Consider the following 27,456-nt stretch of genomic DNA (forward strand, 5'->3'; position numbering starts at 1 on the left):
AGGGAACATTACTAAACCAATGTACATAAGATATATTACCACTTTGTTTTTATATATTCTAATTGTTTTCTAACTTCTTGTGTTACCTTTGTATGTCTGTCCATGAGAACTGTCAGTCCCTACTAGGGAACACTTCTAAACCAATGTACATAAGGTATAGTACCACTTTTTTATATATCCTAATTGTTTTCTAACTTTTTGTGTAACCTTTTGTATGTTTGACTATGTAGAGCTTTTCGCCCCGGGCCTCCACTGAAAATGGACATGTATCCAGTTGGACTATCCCAGTAAACAAATGTAAAATAAAAAAAAATTAATTCTAGCCCCTCATCCCTCTAAATAGCACAGTCCTGAAACTCTTCCCAACACACTGTGATCACTCCTCAATTAAATACTTAGATATATCCCTGACTTTACTAAATAGCATAGATTTGTCACATGCCACAAGCTTACTAACTTCCACCCTGACACCTTTAAATCTCTTCTCTTTAAAGTTAACTGGAATTTCCTTACCCAGCTCTCCCTTGATGACGTTGTCCTGTCTTTCAACTACACCTTTCTCAGTATTCTTGACTCACTTGCCCCACTTCAAACAGTCCATGTTAAATCTAATATATCTCCATGGCTATCAAATTCCACCTGTATCCTAATGAAAAATAGAGACAGTGCATGGAAAACATCGACCAAAGCAAAGCTCCCTGCAGACTTGCTAAAATACAAAAAAATCAGACCAAAAAGTGTATTAATAAAGATACTATACTACTATAATCCACCCTCAGTCTTGAAATCTAACCCAAAAAAAATTTTGGAACTCCTTAATCCACATACTACATCCTGGTGGTCCCTGCTCCCCCAATCCTTGTCCTGATAACACTCCCAAAGATACTGATTCCATGTTCAACACATATTTCATTGGCTCTCTATCCAAACTATTTAACCCCAGTGCCAATTCATCTACCTTTAATAATATTTCTAACCACTCTCAATCAAATCCCACTATACTCTCATCAAATTATTTTTCCTTCAAACCTGTACCTACTAGCTACATCAAATCCCTACTTTCTAAACTCAAACCTTGCTCAGATTCTACTGACAACATTCCTTCTCTTTTCCTTCAGTTAGCTGATAACTCCCTTGCTCTCCCTGCATCTATCTTAATCACCCACTCCATTTCAGAGTCCAAAGTCCCTTCCTCATGAAAACAATTCTTCACTCTACCAATACTTAAAGGAGATAACTCCTCAGACATCACTAATTTTAGACCAATTGCCATCCTCTCTCCTCTATCTAAAGTTCTAGAAAAATGCATACATAAACAAGTTATGCGCTACCTATTCTCTGAAAATCTGCTTACACCTACTCAACATGGCTTTAGACCAAAGCATAGTACTACTGCAGCCCTACTATCATTCCTTAATACTATAGCCCTTGCCAGAGATAACAGCAAACGTGTCTCCTGCCTATTCTTAGATCTCTCTAAAGCTTTTGACATCGTCTCTTACCCGCTCCTACTGCAGAAACTAACCAACCTTAACTTCTCTCCTGCTACTGTTGCATGGTTTTCCAGCTACCTCACTGACGGATCTCAAGCAGTGATGTGGCAATCTGCACTCTACCCTCCTCTGCCAGTTAAAATGGGTGTTCCTCAGGGTCATACCTCTAATCCTGGAAACATCAAAAATCTGGACAAGGCCCATGAAAAATAGGTACAAATCTGTATGCTGATTAACATATAATTTGCATACATACTTTTGTAACCCCACCCACTCCAGTGGAATTGTGGGGTACCAACGTTCAAACACAAACTGAAGAACAGATAACCAAAATGGCACCAGAGTCCCCCTGCAGCCATTCCAATGTCCCATTACCTGGATAATTTGCCCTATTTACCATAAACACTATAATGTGCATACTGCTTTACTTCTACAATGTTTATTTGGATTCATTTAAAAATGTTATTTTACATTTTATAGCAAACACTACTAGACCTCTGCTAAACAAAGCAATACAGTCTCATATTGAAAATAGACGTAGCATTATAACTTCTCTGCCCTTGAAACTCACATTCATTGAAACAGCATTGAAACCCACACATTCAAAGAAAATGCATCTGGCCAGTGGTGGATAAAGATTAGCATAGGCCCCCTTGCACACAAAACATTACATGTGTTCTTTCATACATCTTCCAGACAATATTAAATTATATTCCTTGTATAATACAGCATACTTGCTACAGCACATTTAAAATTTATTGTTTTGAACACTTTTACAGTAAGCAATGAAACAAAATGCATGAACCAATATTTGACTAAACTGCCCAATTCAGAACATTTCCATCATAAAAGTCTGAGTAATGTCTACAATCCACCAGTATCAGTAAATATGCACAATCTCTGCAGAAGTAGAAGTCACATAATAATTCCACATTAAGGAGATATGTAACTAATGAAGAGGTTGCTGCTAGCAAACAGCTTAATATTTCATTGTTTCATCTACAAATAACATGCCTGTTGCCCTTGAGATATAAATTGTCTATGTTGCATAAAAAAATAAGCTAGTAATATTACAACAGGGAATGGATGGCAAACTGATAACAGGTTCATAAGTACTAGCCATCTCTGCCAAAGAGAACATTCTCAGGACTGCAAAGTACAACAGAGTACAGTATCTAGCCATCTCTGCCAAAGAGAACATTTTCAGGACTGCAAAGTACAACAGAGTACAGTATCAGCAATCTACATGCTGTGGGAGTAGACCCCACAGCCTTCTATATCAAAAGTAAGTATTCTACCCATCGTACTACTGACAACACAAACACACTTACTATAAGCAGCACTATACTCCTCTCCTCCTGAAGACCTATGCAGCATAAGAAATCTGGAAATAACAAAACATTTATTGGGAAGGGGGCAAAAGCCAAAAACCAGGGACACATTTTAAACATTGCTTGTATGATCTTAGAGAAGTTTCTTGCTAGTATAAAATGTTTTGTGTTACCAAGCATGCATTTCCTGAAATACAGGAAGACTGAAACTTAAATGGCAATGATTATTTAGTGAATTCAATTCTCATTGGATTTGCCAGAAAACAAAAATTTTAAGAGAAACAGACAAAAAGTATGTATGAGCCAACATTCCAGACAGTCTCTCTCACTCACACACACACACACACACACACACACACACACACACACACACACACACACACACACACACACACACACACTTTCTGCTGCAGCTGTTAAGTAAACTAAAAGCACAGTTTCTGTTAAATAAGTAAAGCAAATTGCCCTGCCTGCAAGTCAATATGTACATTAAAGCACAGTTTCTCCTGCAATAGTAAAATCAAAACAAAAGCAGTCTGTTAAATAAATAAAGCACACACATTCTCTTGCCTGTAAGCCAATATGTACATGAAAGCACATTTTCTCCTGCAGCTGCTAAAATACAAGTAAAAGGAAAGCAGTTTCTCTGTTAAATAAGTAAAGCACAAGCACACACTTTCTCTTCCTGTAAGCCAAGCCAAAATATACATGAAACTGAAACCACGTTTTCTCCTGCAGCCGTTAAAATACAAGTAAAACAAAAGCAGCTTCTCTAAGTAGAGAGCACAGCACACAGTCTCTTGCCTGTAAGCCAACGTGAACATGAAAGCACATTTTCTCCTGCAGCCATTAAAATACAATAAAACAAAAGCAATTTCTCTGTTAAATAAGCACACACTTTCTCTTCCTGTAAGCCAAGCCAATATGTACATGAAACTGAAAGCACGTTTTCCTCTGCAGCCATTAAAATACAAAACGAAAGCCGTTTCTCTGTTAAATAAGTAGAGAGCACAGCACACTTTCTGTGTCTGGCCTGTAAGCCAACATGAACATGAAAGCATATTTTGTACTGTAGCCATTAAAATACAAGTACGAAAGCAGTTACTTTGTTAAATAAATAAAGCACAGAACTTTCTCCTGCCTGCAAGTCAGTATGTAAATGAAAGCGCATTTTCTCCTGCAAGTTAACTATTAAGTAAAAGAAGCAGTTTCTTAAGTAAAACTCTCCTGTTATGTAAATGAAAGCAGTTTCTCAAACAAATTTAACCTCCTGCCTACAGCCATTAAATACATGAAGCTGCAGTTTGTCCTGCGCAGTTAAATAAGTAAATAAGCGAAGCTCCATTAAAAAGTCAAGTAAAACAAAAGCGCAGTAATCACATAAATGTATCCTGCAGCCCAGCAGCCATTAAAGAAATAAAGCTGCTGCTGTTTGTCTTAAATTTACTGTTTATTTTTTTTTTTTTTACCTGGAAGAGAGAAGACCTGGGAATTAATGCTGCGCTCTGCACACATAATACTGGTCTGCAATAGCCGACGTTGTCATGCACGTGACATCAGAATTTAAAAAAAATAAATAAAAAAAAAAAAGGAAATTCAGAAATTAAAGGGGCCCCACGGGAAATCGTGGCACCCCAATATTTTGCCCTCAAAACCGGTATTTACCGAGGAACTTAGTACAGTTGAGATGTCTGCTCAGGGTTCCATCTTTGGTCCACTACTTTTCAACATCTTCACTAATCTTCTTTAATCTTCCTGTCCTCAGTCATCACTGGTCCAATACGCTGATGACTCTAATGTCATCACAATTGCTGACTCTCCCTCTGAACTCCTCTATGCAATACAGACTTCCTTTAATTCAGTAGAAAACTGGCTCTCTGATAACCAGCTTATCCTTAACCCAAAAAATACTAAGCTACTGCTTTTTCTTCCTAAAAACTACAACCATATTAAATCCACCTTCACAATCCTGTCCCTCAATAACACACACATCGAGGTGGAAACTAGCACTAAACTCCTTGGTGTCATCATTGATGACCAACTTAAATTCTATCTACACATTAACAACTGTATCAAGAAAACTCGTCAGAAACTAGGGCTCCTCTACCGCAACAAAACGTTTCTCACCAGTAAAGCTAAAGTAACTCTCTCTTATGCCTACCTCCTACCCAGTCTATTTTATGGCTCTCAAATTCTTACTTCCCTCAACTCCACACTCCTTGCCAAACTTAAATCTACCTACAACAAGCTAGCCAAATTTGCAGCACATCAAACTTACAAGTCACATTATTGTTTCTCACTTAAACATCTTAAATGGCTTAAACTACCTCACCAGCTTCTTCTCCCTCAACTCCAGATCATCCACTCCATCCTTTATCAGCCTTCTTATTGTCCTACCTTATCATCCCCCACTATTCATCTGGTGGATCCCTCTGGAGCTTTAACCTAGATCTGCTACAAATCCACAAATCTAAAACTAAGAAAGAATGTGTTTATATAGCTGTAATCCTTCCAAGGCATGGAACAAACTCCCACTAGAGATCAGGTCACTCAAGCAACTTAGACAATTCAAGCTAGACACTAAGGAATACCTGTTAAGCTAATGGACCTGCCTCTATACCCAGCCCCCTTAAACAGCTTATCAACCCTAATTGTACACTTCTATCTGCTTCCAACCTATGTAACTTTCTCTAACTCTCTAAACCTTGTCTCACATTAACTTCTCTAGCCTAAGCACATTACATAATTGTTGTCTGCATAATGTAAGATTTTACATCTGATGACAAAACTATTGTTAGTCATTCTGAATGGTGTAGGATTCTAAATCTGACAGACATAATGATCAGTTTACTGTAGTAAATCCTTGTTTTTTTATGTATATGTTGCTTTGAATATTTTCTGTAAACCAGTTGATGATTCGTTATTTTTTTTAATTATAATCTGTAGAACATGTGGAGCTTTTCTCCCTGGGCCTCCGCTGAAAAAGGGCTACTTAGCTCAGTTGGATAAACCCGGTCAACAAATGTAAAATAAATAGTGATGGCTGTAACAAAAAAAAAAAAAAAAAAAACAGCCTGTATGTGTGTACTTACATCTTGCAAATACACCTGCTGTACCAGTGACTCAGTAGCTCAGCCTGTTACATACCTTGCAAACAGTGCATTTTGCCACACACACACAGTTCTGGGTTCAAATCCAGTGGTGTGTAGCATTTAAATAATAATATTGTAAAGCCATCAATTAATTACTGAGTCAAGCACTCTTTATCCAGACAATGCATTACAAATGAAATGTCTGCTTGTCACTAATGGAAGTCACAGGGCTGCAATTAGGAACACATACACTTCACATATCCCTTTAGCAAAACTGTAAGTGCATAAAATATCACGTCATGTATTATATGCATTCACAGAGGATTTTAACTTAGGTTATGTAAATAAGGCCCACTGATATCAGAGTGCGGTACACAATCCTTTCAAACTCACAATGCAGATTAGCACAGCTGCACAACTAGCATACACATATGAAGCCCCTGCTTGTAACAAAGACTGCCAGCATACAAATGAGTATCAGACTGTAGCATGTGGCCTGACAGTTGCCCAAATGATGGACATAATATTCTATTTGTTCTCTATGTTGCGCAAGGACGCACAAAACATGTAGTGTACTACTCTGTTAATGATACCGTTGCCTAACATACTTACCTTAAACACATGCCTTAATAAGTGTGGAATGGCTACCCTCACTCTGGCTCTACCTCCACTACAAGGCTGTCACAGCTGCCACAGTTACTCCTACAGCTGGTTGCCCTCCAAAGTGTTTACGCTCTCTGCATAGGCCTATTACCTGCAGCAGCAGCTGAAGCCTGTAGCACACATATCTCAGTGTAACAGTAGCTGCCGCAGACCTACCCTCTGTGATGACGTAGTCTCCTCACCCTAGTAAGGTCTAGCACAACATATCAGAAAAGGCTTATATCTACATGGAGGCCTTATATCTCACACAGTGGTTGCATGTCATTGGCTGATGATAGTGCAAATCAGCTGTGTTGGCTGCAATTAGCATTTCAGAACCACAGATTGGTTAAGAGACAATCACCTGCTAATGAGAAGCATGTTAAAATGCAAACACGCTAGCTATGGGGAACCATTTTGTGTGAGACTTTCTGCACACAGAACACTTGTTTGCAAAAACTTAAATATCACCACATAGCAACAAAAGAGTTTTGCACTCCAGTATGTATGTAACCTTTTTATTTACAACAGGATGCAGATGTGTGCATTTTCTTACAGGGAATAGGGATTAGAGCTTTAGGCCTTTCTTACAACTGTGTTAATGATGTGTCACCGATATCAAGATGTGTAAAACCTACAGAGGTGCAATACATCAAGGGTGGAATGTTTTTTTTCAATGTGGCACACTTGTCTCTTGAGACTGTCCATTTATAGTGGTTGTAATAGCACACTATTTGTTCGGCACTGTTGTTTTGACATATTATCGATGGGGGGGGGGTCCCTAGGGAACAAACTACAATACCCTCCAGTGCTGGGTGTATGAGCATACAGCAGTATCTGTCATGGCACACATGGAAATAGCTGACTATCACTAGTATCTTAGTTGTATACACACACTTAGTATGTTGCACACTGTGGAATATGATGTGTGATCAAGCAGTGTGTTCTTGCTGTATCTCTACATAGTGTACTTCCACATATGTGATTCTGTCGTGTGTTCCCATGCTGCTGTCTTTTAGGGAACATGTACTCAAGATGCCATGAAGCTTTCATGGATGTAGAGAATGAGATTATAATTGAAGGCCTTTGGCAACACCATGAACTCCTACTGTCCAGAGGAAGACAAAACAGGGAACAGCAGGCAGCACTGTGGGTCGACCATGTCCATGACATGAATGCTATACGTCATTAGAGCAGGACATATGAGAAGGTTTGACATCATAGAATGGACATGGTCAATACTGCACACAGAAGAGCAGCAGATGTAACCAGGGATCATGGCATCACCAGTGGAGGTCCTGTAGCAGAACAACTCTCACTCAGTCACTGAGAAATTCCTGGCAAACCTAGGCACACAAAGCAACTCCCAGGCATCCATCACAACATACATTGTGGATGTACGTGCCACAGTTTGCATGGCAGAGTAGCATGGAGGTAAGGTTACTTTGATCAGCATTGCAATATTGTAGCATTCAGTGTGTCAGGGTTTACATACTCTTACGTGGGTGTCAGGTCTGTGTTCTTTGAGGTGGGAGGGTTTAACTGCAGTTATACTCTTGTGCACAGATTTTGATCAATACAATAATTAACACAGCACCTACTGTAAATGTGAGATACATGACCGTATCACCTTGTTCTGGTGCAGCATGTGATGGTACTGACATTACCTCTCCCTCTACTTTGCACAGGTCCATCAGGTATCATACAAGGCTGTGGTCCTGCTCCTGGTAAGCATGACACTGTTTTGTTATAGATGTAGGTTCACAGCAATGTAATCCATAAAGTGTCATCCCAACCCTGCTGTCTGGAGTGCTGTACTGTCAGCATGATTGCCAACTGCAAAGATATATTATGACTGTACACATGTTACAGTCTTATGTATACCTTGTAGGTGTCACCACACTGATAGATGCAACATTATTGTCAGGACATTGCAGATTGCCATATGTGTCACCTGTGAAGAGCCTTCAGTTTTCACAAATATCAACAGGGTACCTCAGTTTTGCTGATGAGATTGCTGTGTAAAGAGCTTCTATTTACAAGTAACTACAGCTGTTTTTGGGAATAGTAATATTATCTTGTCCTGCTATATGAGGTTGGGGTTTCAAAAGGTCTGTAATAGTGCCAGCAGTGTATAGAGCTGTACATTTATTACAACATAGTACTGCAGAACATAATAGTGTATGTATTAATGTACTGCTTTTTCCTCTCATCACAGGTGACCAGGGGGTTGGTCTATGTCTCCTACACAACCTAATGTCAGTGTTTCTTTAGACTCTGATAATGATGGTGGCCACAGTGAGGCACAGGTGGGGGTTTCATGGGCTGAATACATCCTAGAGGTTGACATCACTCTTCTGCCCTCATTGTCTCCACACACAGTCAGTATGCCTACACATACCCAGCCCCCAGAGGCACCAGATATTGGATAGATGGCAGGTACATTGAACAGGAAACTGAGGCAACTACGGCTCCAGTGAGTGTAGACACTGGCCATAGCCATAGACCTGGCAAGATTCCACACAGACGGATTGATAGGGGTGCTTGTAGGAGGCCTGCTGTCATTCCACCACCTGTTGCAGGTGTCACATCATGGTTCACTCGGTATATGTTTCAGGCCATCATGGAGGCACAGGCACATTCTGAAAGGAACTCCAGATGTATGCTCAGGGTTATAGATACAGCACAGTCTGACATCTGTAACTGCCTATACTGCATTGGTGACACTCTGGATTGGTTCCATCATGTAGTGGACAGAAGGTGGGCTGAGACCGTGTTTGTCTTGGAACACAAAGTGTCTGTGCTGGAACGTGTGGTTGGAGTTGAGCGTCAGCCTCAAAGCTACAAAAAAACACAGGCTGCACCTCCTTCCTCAGGGCAAAGCAAATGAATGAAGTCCGCCAAAATTAAGAAACAACTTGTTTAATAAAACAAAATTAAATAAACAATGTATCACAAATCACCAGTTAGCACTTTTGTTTAAGTAGTGTAAACTTCCTCAGACAACAAACTATTAAACACCAACCATTTAAATAGTCATAATCGGCATCTGATTGGATAAAAGCTTTAAATGGAATAAACCCCTTAAGTGCCATTGCCTAAAATTCCAGTATAATCTGTATACATTTGTAATACCTAATACTTGTCAACCTACATGGTTTTACTCAGCTTGTCTCCTCCCCTACCCACCTTGGCAAAAACCACTCCAGTTATATCCTAGACTGGATTCTCGTAAATTCTCCTAATTTGTACCACCAGCCAGGTACACTGTCTGACTCCATCAGTGACCACCTACCTATCCACATTACTAGGTACTCACCCAACCTCACTAGTACTCACCTCTTAAAAATACATCCGCAACCAAAGAAAATTCAGTACCACTTCCTTCAACAAAATTCTCTCAAATATTAACTGGTCCTGCCTTTACTCTCTACCTTTAAATGATGCAGTTAGCTACTTCAACCAGACATTCCTAAAATACTCAACGTTCTTGCCCCCATCAGGAAAATAAAAGTCAAAGCTAAACATGCCCCCTGGCTATCCAAAGAAACCTTCCACCTTATGCATAAAAGAGATGCCACTTGGAAACAATATCAGAAAAGCAAATCTCTTGCCCTCCTACAATCTTATAGGGAACTTAGAAACCTTACGAAAAAAAAGAGTCAACCAGGACAAAAGAAAGTTTTACCTGTTTGACCAATCTCTGCAAACTACTAACCCCCAGAAGTTCTGGTTAACCATAAAAACTCTTTTAGCCCTGGATCACCCACAACCCCCAACCATTTTCCCAATCAATCTCCCTCAGATACTGCCATCCATTTAAATCACTACTTCACTGATACCATTTCTAAACTGGTACCTGAAACCTCTAATAACCCCAACCCCACCTCTAATTCCACTTCCAGTTCTGTCACTTCAGTTACCAGACCCACACCTTTTTCACATTCCCAGTCTGACTCCACTAACCTCTCAGACCCCTTCATGTTCAAACCTGTCTCTGTTAGTTATATTAAAACTCTCCTCAGTAAACTCAAACCTTGTTCTCCCGCCCCTGATAACCTGCCTCCCCAATTCCTTAAACTTGCTGCTAACTTTATTGCCCTTCCTATCACCATTCTAATCAACCGCTCAATCCAAGAAGCCACTGTTCCCTCTATTTGGAAGGAATACTTCACTATCCCCCTACATAAAGGAGGTAACTCCACAGAACCATCTAACTTCTGTCCCATTGCTATTCTTTCTCTCCTCTCCAAAATTTTTGAAAAGTGTATCCATTCTCAACTGCTTTCCCACCTTACTCAAAACAATCTTTTAACCAACACCCAGCACGGTTTCAGGCCCAAACATAGTACTAACACTGCACTCTTATCCTTCTCTTACACTGTAGCTGAGGCCAGAGACAATAATAAACTTGTGTCCTGCCTCTTCTTAGATCTCTCAAAGGCTTTCGATACTGTCTCTCACAACCTTCCACTTCATAAACTTTCTCAGCTGCACATTTCCATCCCCACTCTAAATTGGTTCTCAAGTTACCTGTCCAGTCGCCTACAAGCAGCTAAATGGCAAAATTCCTTCTCATCCTTTCTGCCAGTTCAGACCGATGTTCCTCAAGGTTCAGTTCTTGGTCCCCTACTTTTCAACTTCTTCACCAATGACCTACACACTTCCAGCAACCTCTCCTCTATCATACAGTATGCAGATGATTCAACTCTGATCTCCATTTCTGACTATCAATAACCTCCACCATATCACCCAATCTTCATTTCACTCTATTGAGAAGTGGCTCTTCAATAATCAACTTATCTTGAACCCCTCTAAAACTAAGCTCTTACTATTCCTACCTAAAACTCTAACCCACCACAAATCCAACTTTCTCATATCCTCTCTAAATGGCACCATCATAACACCAGACTTACACACTAAACTCATAGGTGTAATCATAGATGACCAGCTCAAACTAGTCCTCCACATACTTCATTCTATAAAGAAAACACACAAAACACTAGGGCATGCTATACAGAAACAGCAAATTCCTGACCCCCAACTCAAACCTACCGCTAGCCCAATCCTATCTCCTCTCCTCCCTCCTCTATGGCTCCCCTCTATTTTCCAATCTACAAAATAACCTGCTGGCAAAACTAGACCAAACCTATAACAAAATTGCTAGATTTGTCACCAGCAGCCCCTATAAATCCCATCACTGCTCCGCTCTCATAAAACTACATTGGCTCAAATTCCCACACCTTCTGACCAAATGTCAGCTGATCCAAGCTTTCAGAATTCATAATTCAAACTCTGACTGTCCATCTCTGTCCAACCTGATCTCCTGGTACACCCATCCCCAATCTCTGCACAACTCTGATAAACTCTTACTGCAAGTTTATAAACCCAACAAGAACATAAGTAAAATGCTCTATAAACACTCCATCTCCCTTACCTGGAACAATCTTCCACTCTATATTAGACATCATACCTCCCTTCCTAACATCAACCATGACCTGATAGTGTACCTCCATAACAACCCTATATGTACCTGTTATCATCCTACCTAACCCCTCCCTCTCCACATACCCCCTTCACCACTAAGTCTGATCTATAAGACCTTTTTCCTCTTTCTATAACTTACTTTATCCAACTGCTCTTATTTCTGTACCCTCCCTCTAGTTCACTACTTCCCTGCTCTACAACTATCTTATTTTGCACCATTACCTCTTCTGACCTACTGTCCCTTGTGCAGTCACCCCTCTATACTTTTACTCCCACTCTACTTTCCCACAATTCTGAAGCCCCTGCACTTATCTTCTTCTAGCCACTAATCTAATTATACCTTGTTTCTTTTCATTATATTACCTACAACCTTAACTTCCTTCTTGCTTACCTGCTGGATTTATTATTGTTGTTTCTCCTGTTACACCCTATTACTACACGTTTTGTATATATAGCTGTGTACTATTCCACTGAGTACATTATGTTCTTCTTATCCATTGTATCCATAAGATTGTTTTGCTCATTAATATTGTTCATGTGTCTCTATTTGTATGTATTTGTATGTCTGTTTGGGGCTTTTCCCCTCAGGTCTCAACTGAAAAAGGACAAATTCTTAACAAGCTGGACCAACCCGGTTAACAAATGTGAAATAAATACATACATGAATGAATAAATAAATAAATACATAAATAAATAAATCATTACATCCAGTTAACATCATTTTTTTACAGTGAATAAAAAATACAAAATAATAAAATAAGTCACTTAAAATATTTTCAACACTATTCATGCATACATATTCAAACCCATTCTTGAGTCTACCAAGCTATATGTCAACATCTGAATAATAGTATATATAACATTATTTCTCCCCTACAATTTTATTTCTTTCAAGGACCTTCAGTTCCAGTACTGGAATAATTGATATTCTCTCATTAATACCTGGACACTTGTCAGCTTGTAGGAATATTTGTCATTTTAGTTCCTTAAGTCTAAATAAACTCCCCATGGTGTTTTTTCATTAATCTCTACATTATCTATTGCCATAAATTTAAAAATATGCTCAGTGTTGTCATGAATATGACTCACTAGAGCGTTATTCAAATTTCTCTTTTTAATGGCATACTCATGTTCATAAATTCTATGGCTAAATTTTCGTTAAGTTTTTCCTATATAAAACACTGAACATAGATCACCAGTGGCCATATACACTATTGGCTTTGAGATACAGTTATATTTCGCCTTAATATGAAATTTAAGTTTTTTTACCAAAAATCTATCTCCTGTTTTAAACTTCTGGCACCAATTACACGCCCCATATTTATACATGCCATGATGAGCTTGTAAACTGGGGCATTGTCTATTTTTCAACAAATCATTCAAGTTCTTACCTTTCCTATATGTTATAACAGGTTTATTATCTAACTGGGTTCTGATGTTGACGTCTTCCATCAAGATATCCCAGTTTTTCTAAAAAATCCCGCTCAAATTATGAAAATCATGACTGTGTGTGATAGTCAGTGATCTTGAAAATACAATTCTGTCTCTTTCCTGAACATTGTAAATAAATTGGACATCCGTTAGTGTATTGTTTGTTTGTTCTAACAAAATCACGTTGGAACATAAGTCACATGCTCTAATCTCATTATTAATGATGGGATTAAAATGTCCATTTTCCCTTTTTCTAATCACATCTTCTATCAGATCATTAAGTAAATCTACAGAGTATGATCTTTTTACAAACATGAATTTCAGACTGGTACATTCTACTAAAAAGTTTTCTTTTCTAGACACCATACGCACAGCTCTCACTAGTTGTCCTTTGACGACTGACCTTTTCTGGTCTTCCGGGTGTGAGCTGGTGTAGTGCAAAAAAGAGTTGGAATAAGTTTTCTTTCTGTAAACTGCAGTTGCATACCTCTCATGGATTTCGGCTTTAAAGAGGTGGATGTCCAGATAGTCCATATGGTTGAAATTCACTACCCAAGTGAAGTGCAAGAAGGTGGTTGTAGTATTAATATATTCTAAGAATTATTCCAAAATATTCAAATGCCTTTTCCATATTAAACCAATATTGTCTTGGAACCTGTAATATATTTTAATGTGGGAATAATAGCCAGACTGGAAGACAAATTTTCTCTCCCAATATGCCATGACAGTATTGGCATATGCTCCTGCACAGGCAGAACCCATGGCAATACCAGTTGTTTGCAAATAGTATTTGTTGTTAAATGAGACACAATTATTAGTTACAACTGTCTCTAAAAGTTCTACAATAAGGTTAATTTTGTCATGGCCTAATTTATGTTCTAATAACAGCTCATTGACCCAATCTAACCCAATGTTCTGTGGGATAATCATATACAGGTCTCTAATGTCAATGGTTACAAATAAATCATTAACATAATCTTCTGTTCTATTAATAGGCTCTAAAAATGTCTAGGAGTCCTTATAAATCTGGACCTCCTCTTTCAGTATCTTTTTCAATTCATAATCCAAATACTGGGCACAAGCCAATGTTATAGAGTGTCTCCCAATGACAAGGAGCCTAATGGGAGGGTCCATGAGCCTCTTGTGGATCTTAGGGATACTGAAAAACACAGAAATCCTGGAGGTTTTTGTGTCTTTTGGCTTTTCCCGGTTAGGGGTCGCCACAGCAGAACTCCAGTCCGCTAATGATTGGCAGTAGATTTTTACATGCTGAGTTGCTGGCCCAGACGCACAACCTTCAACGAAGGTATGCCCATTCACGCATGTCTCCACACAGAAGACTCTCTAGCTGAGAATCGAATAGGATGTTTTACTGTGAGGCGACAATGCTACCGCAGCAGAATCCTGGAGGTGATAATGTTTAAATAGTTGTACAAATTGATGCCAGTTCTTTTCTCCAAGAAAATGTCAGTTAGTTGGCAATAAATTCTCTTATATGCTCCATTTAGCTCATTAAGGGAGACTTCTTTGTAACTTTCAGTTTCAAGAATATCTTTCATCTTTTCGTTGTACACATCAGCCTCCATCACAACTGCCCCACCACCCCTTGTCTTGTTTCATGATCCTGACACTCTCCTTCTGTAGTTGGCCCAACATTTTCTGCTCCTCAAAACTGAGGTTCATGCCACCAGTAATTGTCCTGTTTTTATGTCTGTGGAAATTATATATATCTAATTCACACAACTTTTCATACATTACATACTTTGGGTGTAAGGGGGGATTATAAGTGGAACTTTTATGAAAAATATTATGGTTGTTGTGATGTGTGTTATTCTGGTGTAACAGCATTAAATTTAATTTTCTTAAATATAGTTTAAGGTCAATCATTGTATCTATAATATTAAAACCTCGAGATGCTACAAATGTCATGCCTTTTGCTAATAAATCAGCTGTTGTTTCATCAATATGTAATTTTGAGTAATTGTATACTGCAAAATCTTTTTGTCAATTAAAAATGACTATGCATTCATTGTTATCAATCATATTCCTTAGAGCAACATCAATTTCACTTTGCTTTGAGCAATTATATACTACACTGTCATTTTGTTGATCAAAAACAGCAATGTTATCGTTACTCATAAGCACGTTTTCTGAAACAACATCAAGTTCAAAATGTTCATAACTAACACTGCAGTCAGCTAGGTTCATGACACTTGTTCAGTTCAAAACATTATTTAAATTCCCCAGTCCTGCTTTTGTGTCTCACCCCTTAAAACCCCACAGCTTGAAACCTCGCCTGAGGCTGCTGTCTATTATTGGAGTTGTCTTTGTTCCTAATTCTCTCACTTCTCCTCAGGTCTGGGTATTCTTTCTCATAATTTAAAGTAGGTTCATTGGAAATTTCACCCACATCATCCCCAAGTTCATAGTCAATAGCAGAGTTGGAAAGCACATTCTTAGTAAAACTAGTATGTTTAACTTTTTTATATGAGCCTGGGGGCCTTGGTTAAGCTAAACCTTAGCGTAGTCATTCAAATCTCTATTAATTTTACTCAATTTGCCAGTTTTTAATTTGTTAATGTGCTGGCTGATACTGTTTCAAATTCTTAGATGCTCATATTTCATTGATACATATTGGGTATCATCCCGTATTACTTTGTCCAACACATTTAATTCCTGAAACAAACACTCTATGGTAGTGCTATTATGCTTTACCAACAACTCCAATAACTCAATCCCAAATTTATCAAATAATTGCAACAATTCAAGATGGAGAGCAGAGTTGTGGATGAGCCCTGTTGGAAAACGCCATACCCATAAACCTTTAGGGGTCAATTTTTAACCTAATACATTCCCTCTTCCCATGCACGTTTCAAAGCTGTCCGACATACACACATGTAGGGCTAGCACTGAGCTTGATGGTGTACATGCACACACTCACACATCACTGTCAAATGCAGGTCACCTGCAGACACAGCACAATTCCATGGTCCATCTTGCCTGTTTCCCTCCCAGACTCACACACATGGTGTCAACCTTTTGGGTCAGCCTAGGCCTCCTGTACCCCCACACCACAGCCTGTGCAAGTAATGGACACTACCCAAGCAGTGTGTACTGGAAGGACACAATTACCTTGTGAAGACTGTGGAAGCAGGGGAGTCCATAGAAATGCCAGTGTTTGGCAACTAGTAATGCTGGTCTTACCGACACTACTCTCACATGAGATACCATGCTCCAATATGTTTTCTATCTTCACATACAAAATGGTACTATGAAGCCCATGTTGACAAGCAGGTCATAGCTTGTTTGTTCATCCACATTGCTGTTCCCCATCATGAAAGGCTCTGTAGGCTTCACATAACCTTTTCCAAATAGATGCGTTGATTAGCAACCTATGCAATTAGTTAGCATTTGCATGTGTTATGCCACCTGTTCCAGGGTTGGTGATATGTCACTAGGGAACTGACAAGAAGGGAATTAGTAGCACTGCTGTACCACCACAATATAATGTACAAAGTCCATTGACATAGATGTCCAGTCTTGCTGTAACAATCAGCACACTGGTGGTGAGCCATTTTAGGTGACACTTTCACAGCACTTCATGCATTCTACCCATCAACAGATTACTGGTGCATATCTGCATGACATGGCTGTGAGGCTAACTGCAGCAGACTGGCCACCTTTGGCCAATGTGTCTACCTGCCACATGTCCTAGGCATGTCATACTGTACAGTTATGAACCCAGCACACAAGTCTGTGTTCCCACATCATGTCACACAACAACCAGTGTGCTGTCTAGTTGCTTGACAGGCATCATATGCTGGCGAGGCCAAAGTAATGTCAGCAAAGTTGAACAAGTCCCCTATGCATGCAGGGGTATCCACATCTTCACTGTAAGGTGTGCCTATAAATGCTGTATATCAGGATGTCAACCCCAAGGGTGTTGCAGCATGAACCTACCTTTGCAGGACCTGCTGTTGAGGTGTTGGGAGTGTCCCCATCCCTCTACTCCTATGACACACAAACACTACATGTGACAGATGTGACTGCATGTCAAGCCTTGCAGCCATTGCATCTGCAACAGCAGTAATTACATATGGCAATGAGCATTATGTCAACATGCACATCTCACATCCTGCACCACCTACACCCACATCACACGCTCCCGCATGTGTGCAGCTCCTTATCAGACATAATGCCAAGCAGACACCTCAGAACATCTTGCCTCTGGAGTGCACAGTACACACAATACTGCATGCAATACTCTCTCACCAGTCATACACCTGAGGCAAAACACAAAATCACACCTCTTAGTCAGAGATGATTACACATTCATGTCTGTGTCAAGGGGCAACATATGGGACAGATCACAGATAGCTGTCTGTGGGTTGACACAATAGGCCTTACCACACATTGCTGCAAATCAAGGGATGTCAGTTAACATAATGTTAACATCATAGTTCCTATGTGTCACTGACCTGTATGCAGACACATGACTGTGCTTAGCCAGTCTGTGCCTCTCGCAGTCTACACATATCTTTTGGCTGCAGCTGACACTCACCTGGAATGATGGCTCCATACACACAGAAATCGATGGAAGTCAATAATTGCCTTAGCATGTGGTGTCATTGTCAGGGGATCTACTACATATCTACCTGGGATACCTTGCTCAACTGACATCAATGCTTCACCAGTGATTTGGAGTAATGGACATGGCTACTGACACCCCCACAATTCATCTTAGATGCACTGTTTAGGGAAAAGCTGGCAATGAGAACACCATCTTTACACAACATCATGGTTATGCTACTACATGGTGGGTATGTTAACACTGAGCCCCACTCTGTGGAAGGTGTCCCCACCCTGGATTATGCAGATGTGTGCAGTCAAGGATATCTGGTTTATGGCTGTGGAAAGCAACACAGCCATATCAGACTATATGTCCATCCACATCTTCACACCTCAAAATGGCAGTCTTCAAGGTAATACAGGTGGTGTATGCATACTCATTTGAGATAGATACACATCCAGATTGTGTGAAACACTGTGATTTCCAGAAGACAATGCAGGTGCCAATCAATACTGGAAGGGCACATAATCAAGCAATAGCTAACTGCAGGAGCAAATCCATGTATCCAGACTTCCATTGTGAGTGCATGTATGTACACGTGTCTATCAAGATATATTAGTACACCATGTTGTGAGGTGGCATTAAGTGACCACCGACTGTGTTGGTTAGTCATGCTACAGCTCATTTGGCCAAAAGTTAGTCTGCATCCTTAACTACAATGTCCTGAAGCAGTGCCGTGACATCCCCAAAGGGGAACCAACATATTGCATCATGTGTTTACCAATATGGGTAACCACTGCAGCTCCCCAATGTGAGGTCCTCCATGGTGGCATCTGACCACAGATCAGTGTCATTAAAACTACCAGCACTACCCCCCCTTACAGACAATGCAGACATATATTTTAACAAAGCCATTTATTACCTCAAGTGGGATGGTTTACACAGCTTGACTGCACCTCCCCCTCTGTTGGGACAGCAAGTATGCAGCGATGTACACCCATGCATTATGGCAGCAGCATTACAACTGCAGGAACTTGGCTGTACCTGACAGGAAGAACACAGGCTCCTCATGGCACAGCAGACCTGCCTGGTGGACAACTGCCATTATCAGGGTGCACAATAGGAGGTGGACATTGCTGTGTGACAGTTGAGGTGAGGGTGTCCCCTTAAAATGGTGACAGTCTCCTCAGCTACAACAACCACATAGTGTTGTTGTGATGTTGTGTAGACACAGTAAGTGACAAAATTAGCCACCCAGAAAAAGCAAAACCACAATGCACAGTGTAGATACATGTATAACATCAAAGACATGCCCAGATTGTCAGTGAACGCATACTTGATGCCACATGGAATGGGTTTGTACCCATAGCTAACCTGTAGTCCCACATGTTCTGCATCAACTTCACTCCCCTGCCCCCACCATATGTCACACATGACATTCCTACAACCTGTCCCATAACTTCTCTCTATGGAGGATACACAGCATCTATTGAACATGCTAACATCTCAGGATGTGTCATGGATTACTAACACTATTGGGAACACCTTGTAATCATACTGGAACCACTGGCTGAACCTCCAGCTGACTGGACAATGGCAACTGTTACACCCTTGCACAGAGGTGTTGCATGCACTGACCACCAGAAGTATAGACCTCTTTGCCTGAGTATCCATATTTGTATGGCTGTGGGGGCAGTTGACTGTACACAGTTTGAATGTCTGACAGGAGGATCATGACTGTTAAACATGGTGGCAGTCACTAAGGACCTGTTTAAGGGGGCATCAGGGCATACAATCTCTTAAACTGAGCCAAACCATCTGACTACATCCTCACTCAAGCATTATTTACAAAACATGAACTTAGGCATCTATGGCACTATCATTGTAGGGGTCACTTAGTGGCCCATTGATGGCACACATACTCAACATAGGGACATAAGTTTCCAATAGCTGATCTGTAAGCAGCAGGTTTACAGGCTGAGTCCTGTGTGCTCTACTGCTTGGAATCCATTTAACCATGATACAAGTGAATACTGACTGTCTGTGGCTACAATGGGCTGATATTTGCAAAGTGTAAGCACTTATGGAGTCTTTGAGTTATGTCAGAATCCTACAAGAGGGTAGTGCTGAATAAATGTCTGTTGACATAGTAATGGCCACAAACTGCATGCAAATATGTATGTAGTATCATTTCTATCACTAACACCTATGTACCTCATAATTAGCACATCATTCGCAACATGTGATGTTCATACTCAGGGGTGAAAGAACTGGGCACAAAGACCTGGCCACCTAATGTGCCTGAGATCGTCATGTCTCTCTAGCAGTATGATGGGAATCATGTGTCATTGCTGAGGGCACAATCACCCATAACTGAGATGTTCATACCCTCCATGTAGTCTTCCCTCAGCATGCCATTATCTGAGTGCAATGGTCATGTGGTAATGGACCTTTCCAAGTATTACTGACACTTGCACAAAGCAGTATGGTCCCTCACAAGAGAACTAAATGTCTTCAGCATGTGTTCAATGGGGATTTTTCTGAAATGAGTGTCATTGTAGCCTGTGACATATAGACTCCTGAGAGGTGATCTCTGCCTTGCATACAGGGCAATGTGTGACCATGGTTGATTGTGAAAGCTGCATATCTGTAGGGGGCATTGTACAAGGATCAATCATTGTAAGAACATTAACCTAGTATGTGACATTAATAATACATGCTGGTTGGAGAGATTTGTCACGCAGACTTTAACCCACCTTTGAAACAGTGCTCTAGCTAATGGCAAGCAGAGAACCTCAGTGCACCTCAGCACATGCTGTCTGTATGACTGGCTGGGGGACTGTCATTTCATCACAAGGCTTCTGCCTGTGTCCATCTTGGACTAGGGCATTATGTGCTGATCATGTAAATAAGGGTATACAGTTGTCTACAATTGTGATGGATGTATGGCCATTATGCTAGTGATGTGCAAACATCCAATGGTTCCATAAGCTAATGTAAATTGCTCTAACAGCCACACACACAAACATGGCTACATTTAGGATAGCACCACTTCCAATTACTGCTTACAGGACATGGCATGGTGCACACATAGTGCAAGTTAGCTATATGTAGATTAGGACACTTACCTATGTAATGACACACAGTACAGATTACAGTATGTGATGCAAACAACACACCTCATGTCTGATAGCACTGTCAGTTTAGAACATATTATGTTTGTTGACATCAACAGGCCAAGTTGTGGTCAGGCATTTGGAGAGCCACATCCCCTGCTACAACAAAAATTCTGCAAAACATTTGCTCTTTGTAAGTTACAGAGGTGATCACATTTATGGCATATGGAAACACACGCACACACACACACACACACACACACACACACACACACACACACACACACACACACACACACCAAGTAGCCTGCAGTACCATTAGAACCCCTCCCTATCTAGTATTACACACTATAGATCACTGGACTTATTGCATGTGCCACAGGTTACTGGATGCTACAATGGCAGCTGATACCCTTAAGGTAGATAACATCATCAGGCCTTGTAGAAGGAGAAAGTTTGGAAGCCAGTAGCAACATCATCAGGTCTTGTAGAAGAGGGCAGTTTGGAAGCCAGCAGCAACTTACAGGGCCAAAAGGTGCATAACCATTTCACTTTGATAGCCGATGAGGGTTTCACAGTTGTATGTCAGGTGGATACACACACACACACACACACACACACACACACACACACACACACACACACACACACACACACACACACACACACACACCAGTTGGCCTGCAGAGAGATTAGCACCCCTACCTGTCTAGCCTTAAAAAGAATGGATCACAGTAATTAACACATGCACCACTGCTTAAGTTAGATGCTGCAATGGCATTAAGGTAGATGACATCATCAGGCCTTGTAGAAGAGGGCAGTTTGGAAGCCATCACCAACTTACAGTGTCGAAACGTTCACAAAAATTGCAGTGTGATAGCAATGAGAGTTTATCCACTGTTTGACGGACACACACACACACACACACACACACACACACACACACGCACACACACACACACACACACACACACACACACACACACACACACACACACACACACACACACACACACCAAGTGGCCTGCAGTAGGATTAGAACCCCTAACTATCTAGTCTTGCACACTACAGATCACAATACTTACTACACGTACCATGATAGATGTCTTTTTTTTAGGTGATTGCAGGCAAACTACTTGTGGATTACACAAACTAGGCTTGTATTGAACAGCATCTGTGGCCTACAGAGTGATATTGCTTCATACTGTTATCTGCATCTAGTATCCTACCAGTGAGATAACTGTTATTATCCTAACTATGTGTCTACTCTTACCAATATGGCCATATGTGGCTGTTTGCACTTGGATGGGCAAGTCTGTGAGCAGAGACAATGTGCCCTGTCCATGCCTGCATAGACAACATTATACATACACCACCTACTCACCTGTTGCTCTCTGTGTGTTGACACCCACCAGGCACAGGGGTCTGCATGTAAGTACATTATGTACTGTTGATCCTTTACTTTGGATCCTTTGAGCAACATTGTAGATATGTGATAGAGCAGCTTTACTCACCAGTATAAGGGTATGCAGGACAATACAAATATTTACACACATATTTCTGTATATAAAAGGGATTATATACATAACTGTAGCTGTAAGTTTGTGTATGATATGTATATGTGTTGTGTAGATATATGAGGAGAGACTGAGATGTATGTTTTTATATGTATATAGCTAAATATATATATATATATATATATATATATATATATATATATATATATATATATATATATATATATATATATATATATATATATATATATATATATATATATATATATATATTTGAAAATATATACAGATACATATACTATGTATGTGAGAGACAGATAGTGACAGATGGATATGTATACATACATTCATATATATAGACATATCTATACATAACAGGTCATTTTGATCAAGAGGCAACAGGATTGTGCTCAGTTCATCTTCGTGTGTCGGCATACCAGGGGGGCTGTCAGTACTTATAAAGTGACTCCAGACCACACCTACCTACATGCCAGTCTGGGATTGTGTGTGTTACGGACACTGACATCTGTCCCTGTTACTGCAGTACTGTACTTCACTCAAAATATCCATCTCATTCTTCAGCTGTCTGATGTAATTAATATGTGACAGAGGTTCATTATGTTACACTACACACAGACTGACAGTGTGTGACAACAAAGATATAATAATAACTCACATGCAAAAGATGTGGATACCTTCAGATTTGAATCATCAATGGCATCACCCATGCTAATTTCCCTAATCCATGGAGCCACACAAGCTGCCAGCCAGAGAGCAGTCATTTATCACACAATCAACAGCATACATATGTACATTGTTATTCTGCATTAAGTGAGATAAACCATGTGTGCTTAAGTTCTATGATACTGCCCTTAGTTTTCCTGGACTGCTGATATCCCATTGATGACCTACTGTTAAAGTGGTTATATGGGAAACTACTGTGTCGGGTGTGGGGGGCAACACCTTATTTTCTGCTGGGTACACACTCCAACTATCATGTGACCCCACTGTTTAACATTTCCCTTGACTGATGTAGTGCATATTCCAAACATGAGGCCTAGTGAATGTTAAGGAACACATACTAGTGGACTGGGTAACTGTAGTCCAATGTGGATGTTACTTGTGTCCAAATAGCCCACTATATTTACTTGCATAAATGCAGCAAATCCACACATACAATAGCATATTATAATAATCCTTACAAGTAGTGTGTAAGTTAGGGACTTATCTTGCGAATGCAGCAGTTGACAGAACTCTTGTTCAGGGCTTACTCTGTCTGATGCAAGCAGTACACAGCCAATACATGGATAAGTACAAGGTGTGTGGGTTGCCTAGCATCAGTTTTACAATATGTAGTGAGTAGGAGAAATGTGTCAGTCCCTAGGGCCCTAGGTTGTCAATGAATGTGCTATGCATTGTCTCTTGTCCAAAACCAGGGCATACTGGGCATGCCTGCATCTACCTACAGGAACATCATCAAGGGGCTCCTCCTCTGAATCCTCCTGTGACTGTGGCTGTGGTGACTGGTGGGGGCTGTGGATCCCTTCCCTTTGGTGATCCTGCTGCAGCTGTTTCCACGGGATCATATTGTGTAGCACGGCACATACTGTGAACATCTGTGCACTTGTGGCTGGGGAGTACTGCAGGACTCCACCGGATATATCAAGGCACTGGAACAGTGACTTCAGAAGCCCAAACACATGCTCTATGATGTTCCTAGTTTGTGTGTGTGCCTCATTATGGCATTCTTTGGTGAGTTTGTGTACATTTCTGATAGGTGTCATCATCCACAGTTCCATGGCATAACCAGCATTCCCCATTTAATGGCGTGTGGGATATCCCCCCCTAGCAAACATCTGGTACAGCTGTGATGCATGCCAGATATGAGAGTTGTGATTAATGCCAGGGCTGCCAGCACACACATTCATGATAATCCCCTGGGCATTGCACAAGGCCTAGCAGTTGATGGAGTAGTACTCACAGTTGACATAGATTCTACCCTCTTCACCCTGTGATGCCTTGATGTGTACATAAGTGCAATCTATGGCACCCAGTACTTCAGGGTAGTGCACTACATGGTAGAAGTGTTGCATATTGCTGGCTCTCGCCTCAGCGGTGAGGGGAAAAGAAATGTGTCCACTGGCACATAGTAGTATGGCATCCAGGGACTGGTGGAGTACCCTGGATGCTGATGCCTGTGAGACCCCCATCATGTCCTCAGTTGCTCTTTTGAAAGTACCTGTAGCTTGTACCCTAAGGGTTACACATGCCTTTCTTTACACTGGGATGGGTACCCCTCTGTTGGCTCTGAGTTTGAGTTGAGGGTGGCAGAACTCAGTGAGTTCTAGTCATATGTCCTTGTCCACCCTATAGCTCACTATAATCTCCAGCTCATGTAGCTCCTGGAAGGTTACCCTAGGCCTGAACTCTCTTCTCCTTATCCTTCTCTGCCTAGGTCTGCTGTCAGCAGCAGCAGCAGCACCCACTACAGCATCTAGCACATACAGATGCAGCAGAGCTACAGCAGTTAAAATTCCCAAGTCTGTACTCCAATGGTGTAGAGTATTTGTGAAAAATCAGATTGTAGTGTGTATGCATACTTTATAGAGCTCTGCTGCTGATGCAGAATGTGTGATTGGGTACCTCTGATGCATTCCACCTGCCTGTAATATAATTAGCATAATTTAATGGCCCTATTTCAACTTAAACAAGGGTAAAATCTAATTCAATACATTTTTTAAACATGCTCAGTGCAGCAGTATGTCATGCAAACAGTCGCACAGAAGGTAAACAATGCTTAGAAGTTAGTGGATGCACCCCCCTGTAGGGACATGCTCAGCCAGATGATGTGGTGTGCAAGCACACTCAAATAAGATGAAATGAGCTTAGACATCAAAGGACACCCCCCCCCTTGTGTCAGCTACCTCCTGAGAAAACAGCAACATGGGTCTAAGCCTGCACAAAGGGGATATGCATACATGATTACTCTTTTTTGCTATTCGGTACCTTCACTTCATTTGCATAGATATCCATGCTCACAGCCTGGAAATTATGCTTCAGTGCCCAACCATGTTAGCAACAGCACAAATCCACCATTGTAGGGATTCCACACACAGTCCTGTAATACATGTTTATCACATACTAATACATTTTTTTTTCCAATTTTTTCTTTTATTTTTCTATAAAGCATGTTTGTGCACTGAGGTACACCATGCAAAAATGGCCAAATTATTAGAAAAAAATGAATTTAACTAATTGTTCTAACATACAGGATGACCGTTTTGCTCATGTGTATGTGGTATGACATTTCTGTCCAAATATTTACATTTTTACAACCCATTTTGTCTGTCTGCACTCCTGTACACCAAATTTTTCTGTGTACACTACAAACACTGACATGAGGTCTGAAAAGATGCCTATCTGCTTGCTGGATCACTCTACCTGCCTTATTTGCATGACATTCATCTGCTTATGATGTGATTTGCACACCATGGAAGCTTCCATGTTGGCATGCGTGTGCACTGCTCATCAGCACTTACTGAATCTAAAACTGTTTGCGGCAATATAAGCAGTACAGTGCAATGCCTACATAGAAAAGAAAACATGTAGGCTTTATTAAATTCCCCCCATGTGTTTCTCCAAAGATGTGGAACACTGGATTATTGTATTGACCTATTTATAAGAATAGGAGTGGGGTAGGCTATAGGATCAGCTACAATTTTAAGGAATTCTGTTGGACTTTTATCAGAAAAATCAAATATTGATATCATGAGACAGAAATGTATTAACAGGACCCTGTGTATAGTATCTACAATGGTGCATTGGAGTTGTTACTAATGTTGAAGGGCTTGGAAGTGTGTAGTATTCAAGTTGTGAGCATGGATCCCTATGCAAATGAGGTGGAGTTACTGAAAAGCATAATGGGGTAACCATGTACACATATCCTCTCCTTGTAGGCAGAAATTCATGTTGGTGTCCCCACAAGATGTAGCTGACATCAGGATAGTGTGTGCCCAATAACTTCTAAGCTAATTGGAGCTTAGCTGCGCCTGTTTGCATGGCATGCTATCATGCTGAGCATGGAAGCCTGGGGGGGGTGTGCACTGATGTCTAAGCTTTGTTTACCTATGGTGTGCATGTTTCCATGTGTTTGTGTGGTGCTTCGCTGTGCTGAGCTTGGATGTTTGGGAGGGCGTGCACAGAGGAGGGTGTGCACAGACTACCAAGCAGTGCTTATCTACTGGGCTTGCATTTGCAAAGTGCACCACAGTGCTCAGAGTATCTAAAAGGCTAATGATGTATTAATTAGTGTTGATCCTTGCTCAACTTCAACTAGGGCCATTAAATTATGTCAATGATATATTAGGCAGGTGCACTGCATCATAGATAGTCAATCATGCAGGCAGCACCTACACTAGGGCACTAGAAAGTATACATTCACCCTGCAATCTGATTTTTCCCCATACTCTGCACCATTGGAGTACAGACTAGTTGGTTTTAACTGAAAGAATGCTAGGGGCTGTTGCAGGTCAGCTTTATTTGTATGTGCTAGATGCTGAAGTCAATGCTGCTGCTGTTGACAATAGGCATAGGCAGAGAAGGAGAAGAGAGTTCAGGCCTAGGGTAACCTTCCAGGAGCTACATGAGCAGGAGATTGTAGAGTGCTACAGGGTGGACAGAGACATGGTACTAGAAATCACTGAGCTCTCACACCCTCAACCCAGGCCCAGAGCCAACAGAGGGGAACCCATCCCAGTGGAAACAAAGATATGTGTAG

Source organism: Protopterus annectens, chromosome 17.part0 (assembly GCF_019279795.1).
Source record: "Protopterus annectens isolate FY-2018-M chromosome 17.part0, PAN1.0, whole genome shotgun sequence".
Taxonomy (NCBI): domain Eukaryota; kingdom Metazoa; phylum Chordata; order Ceratodontiformes; family Protopteridae; genus Protopterus; species Protopterus annectens.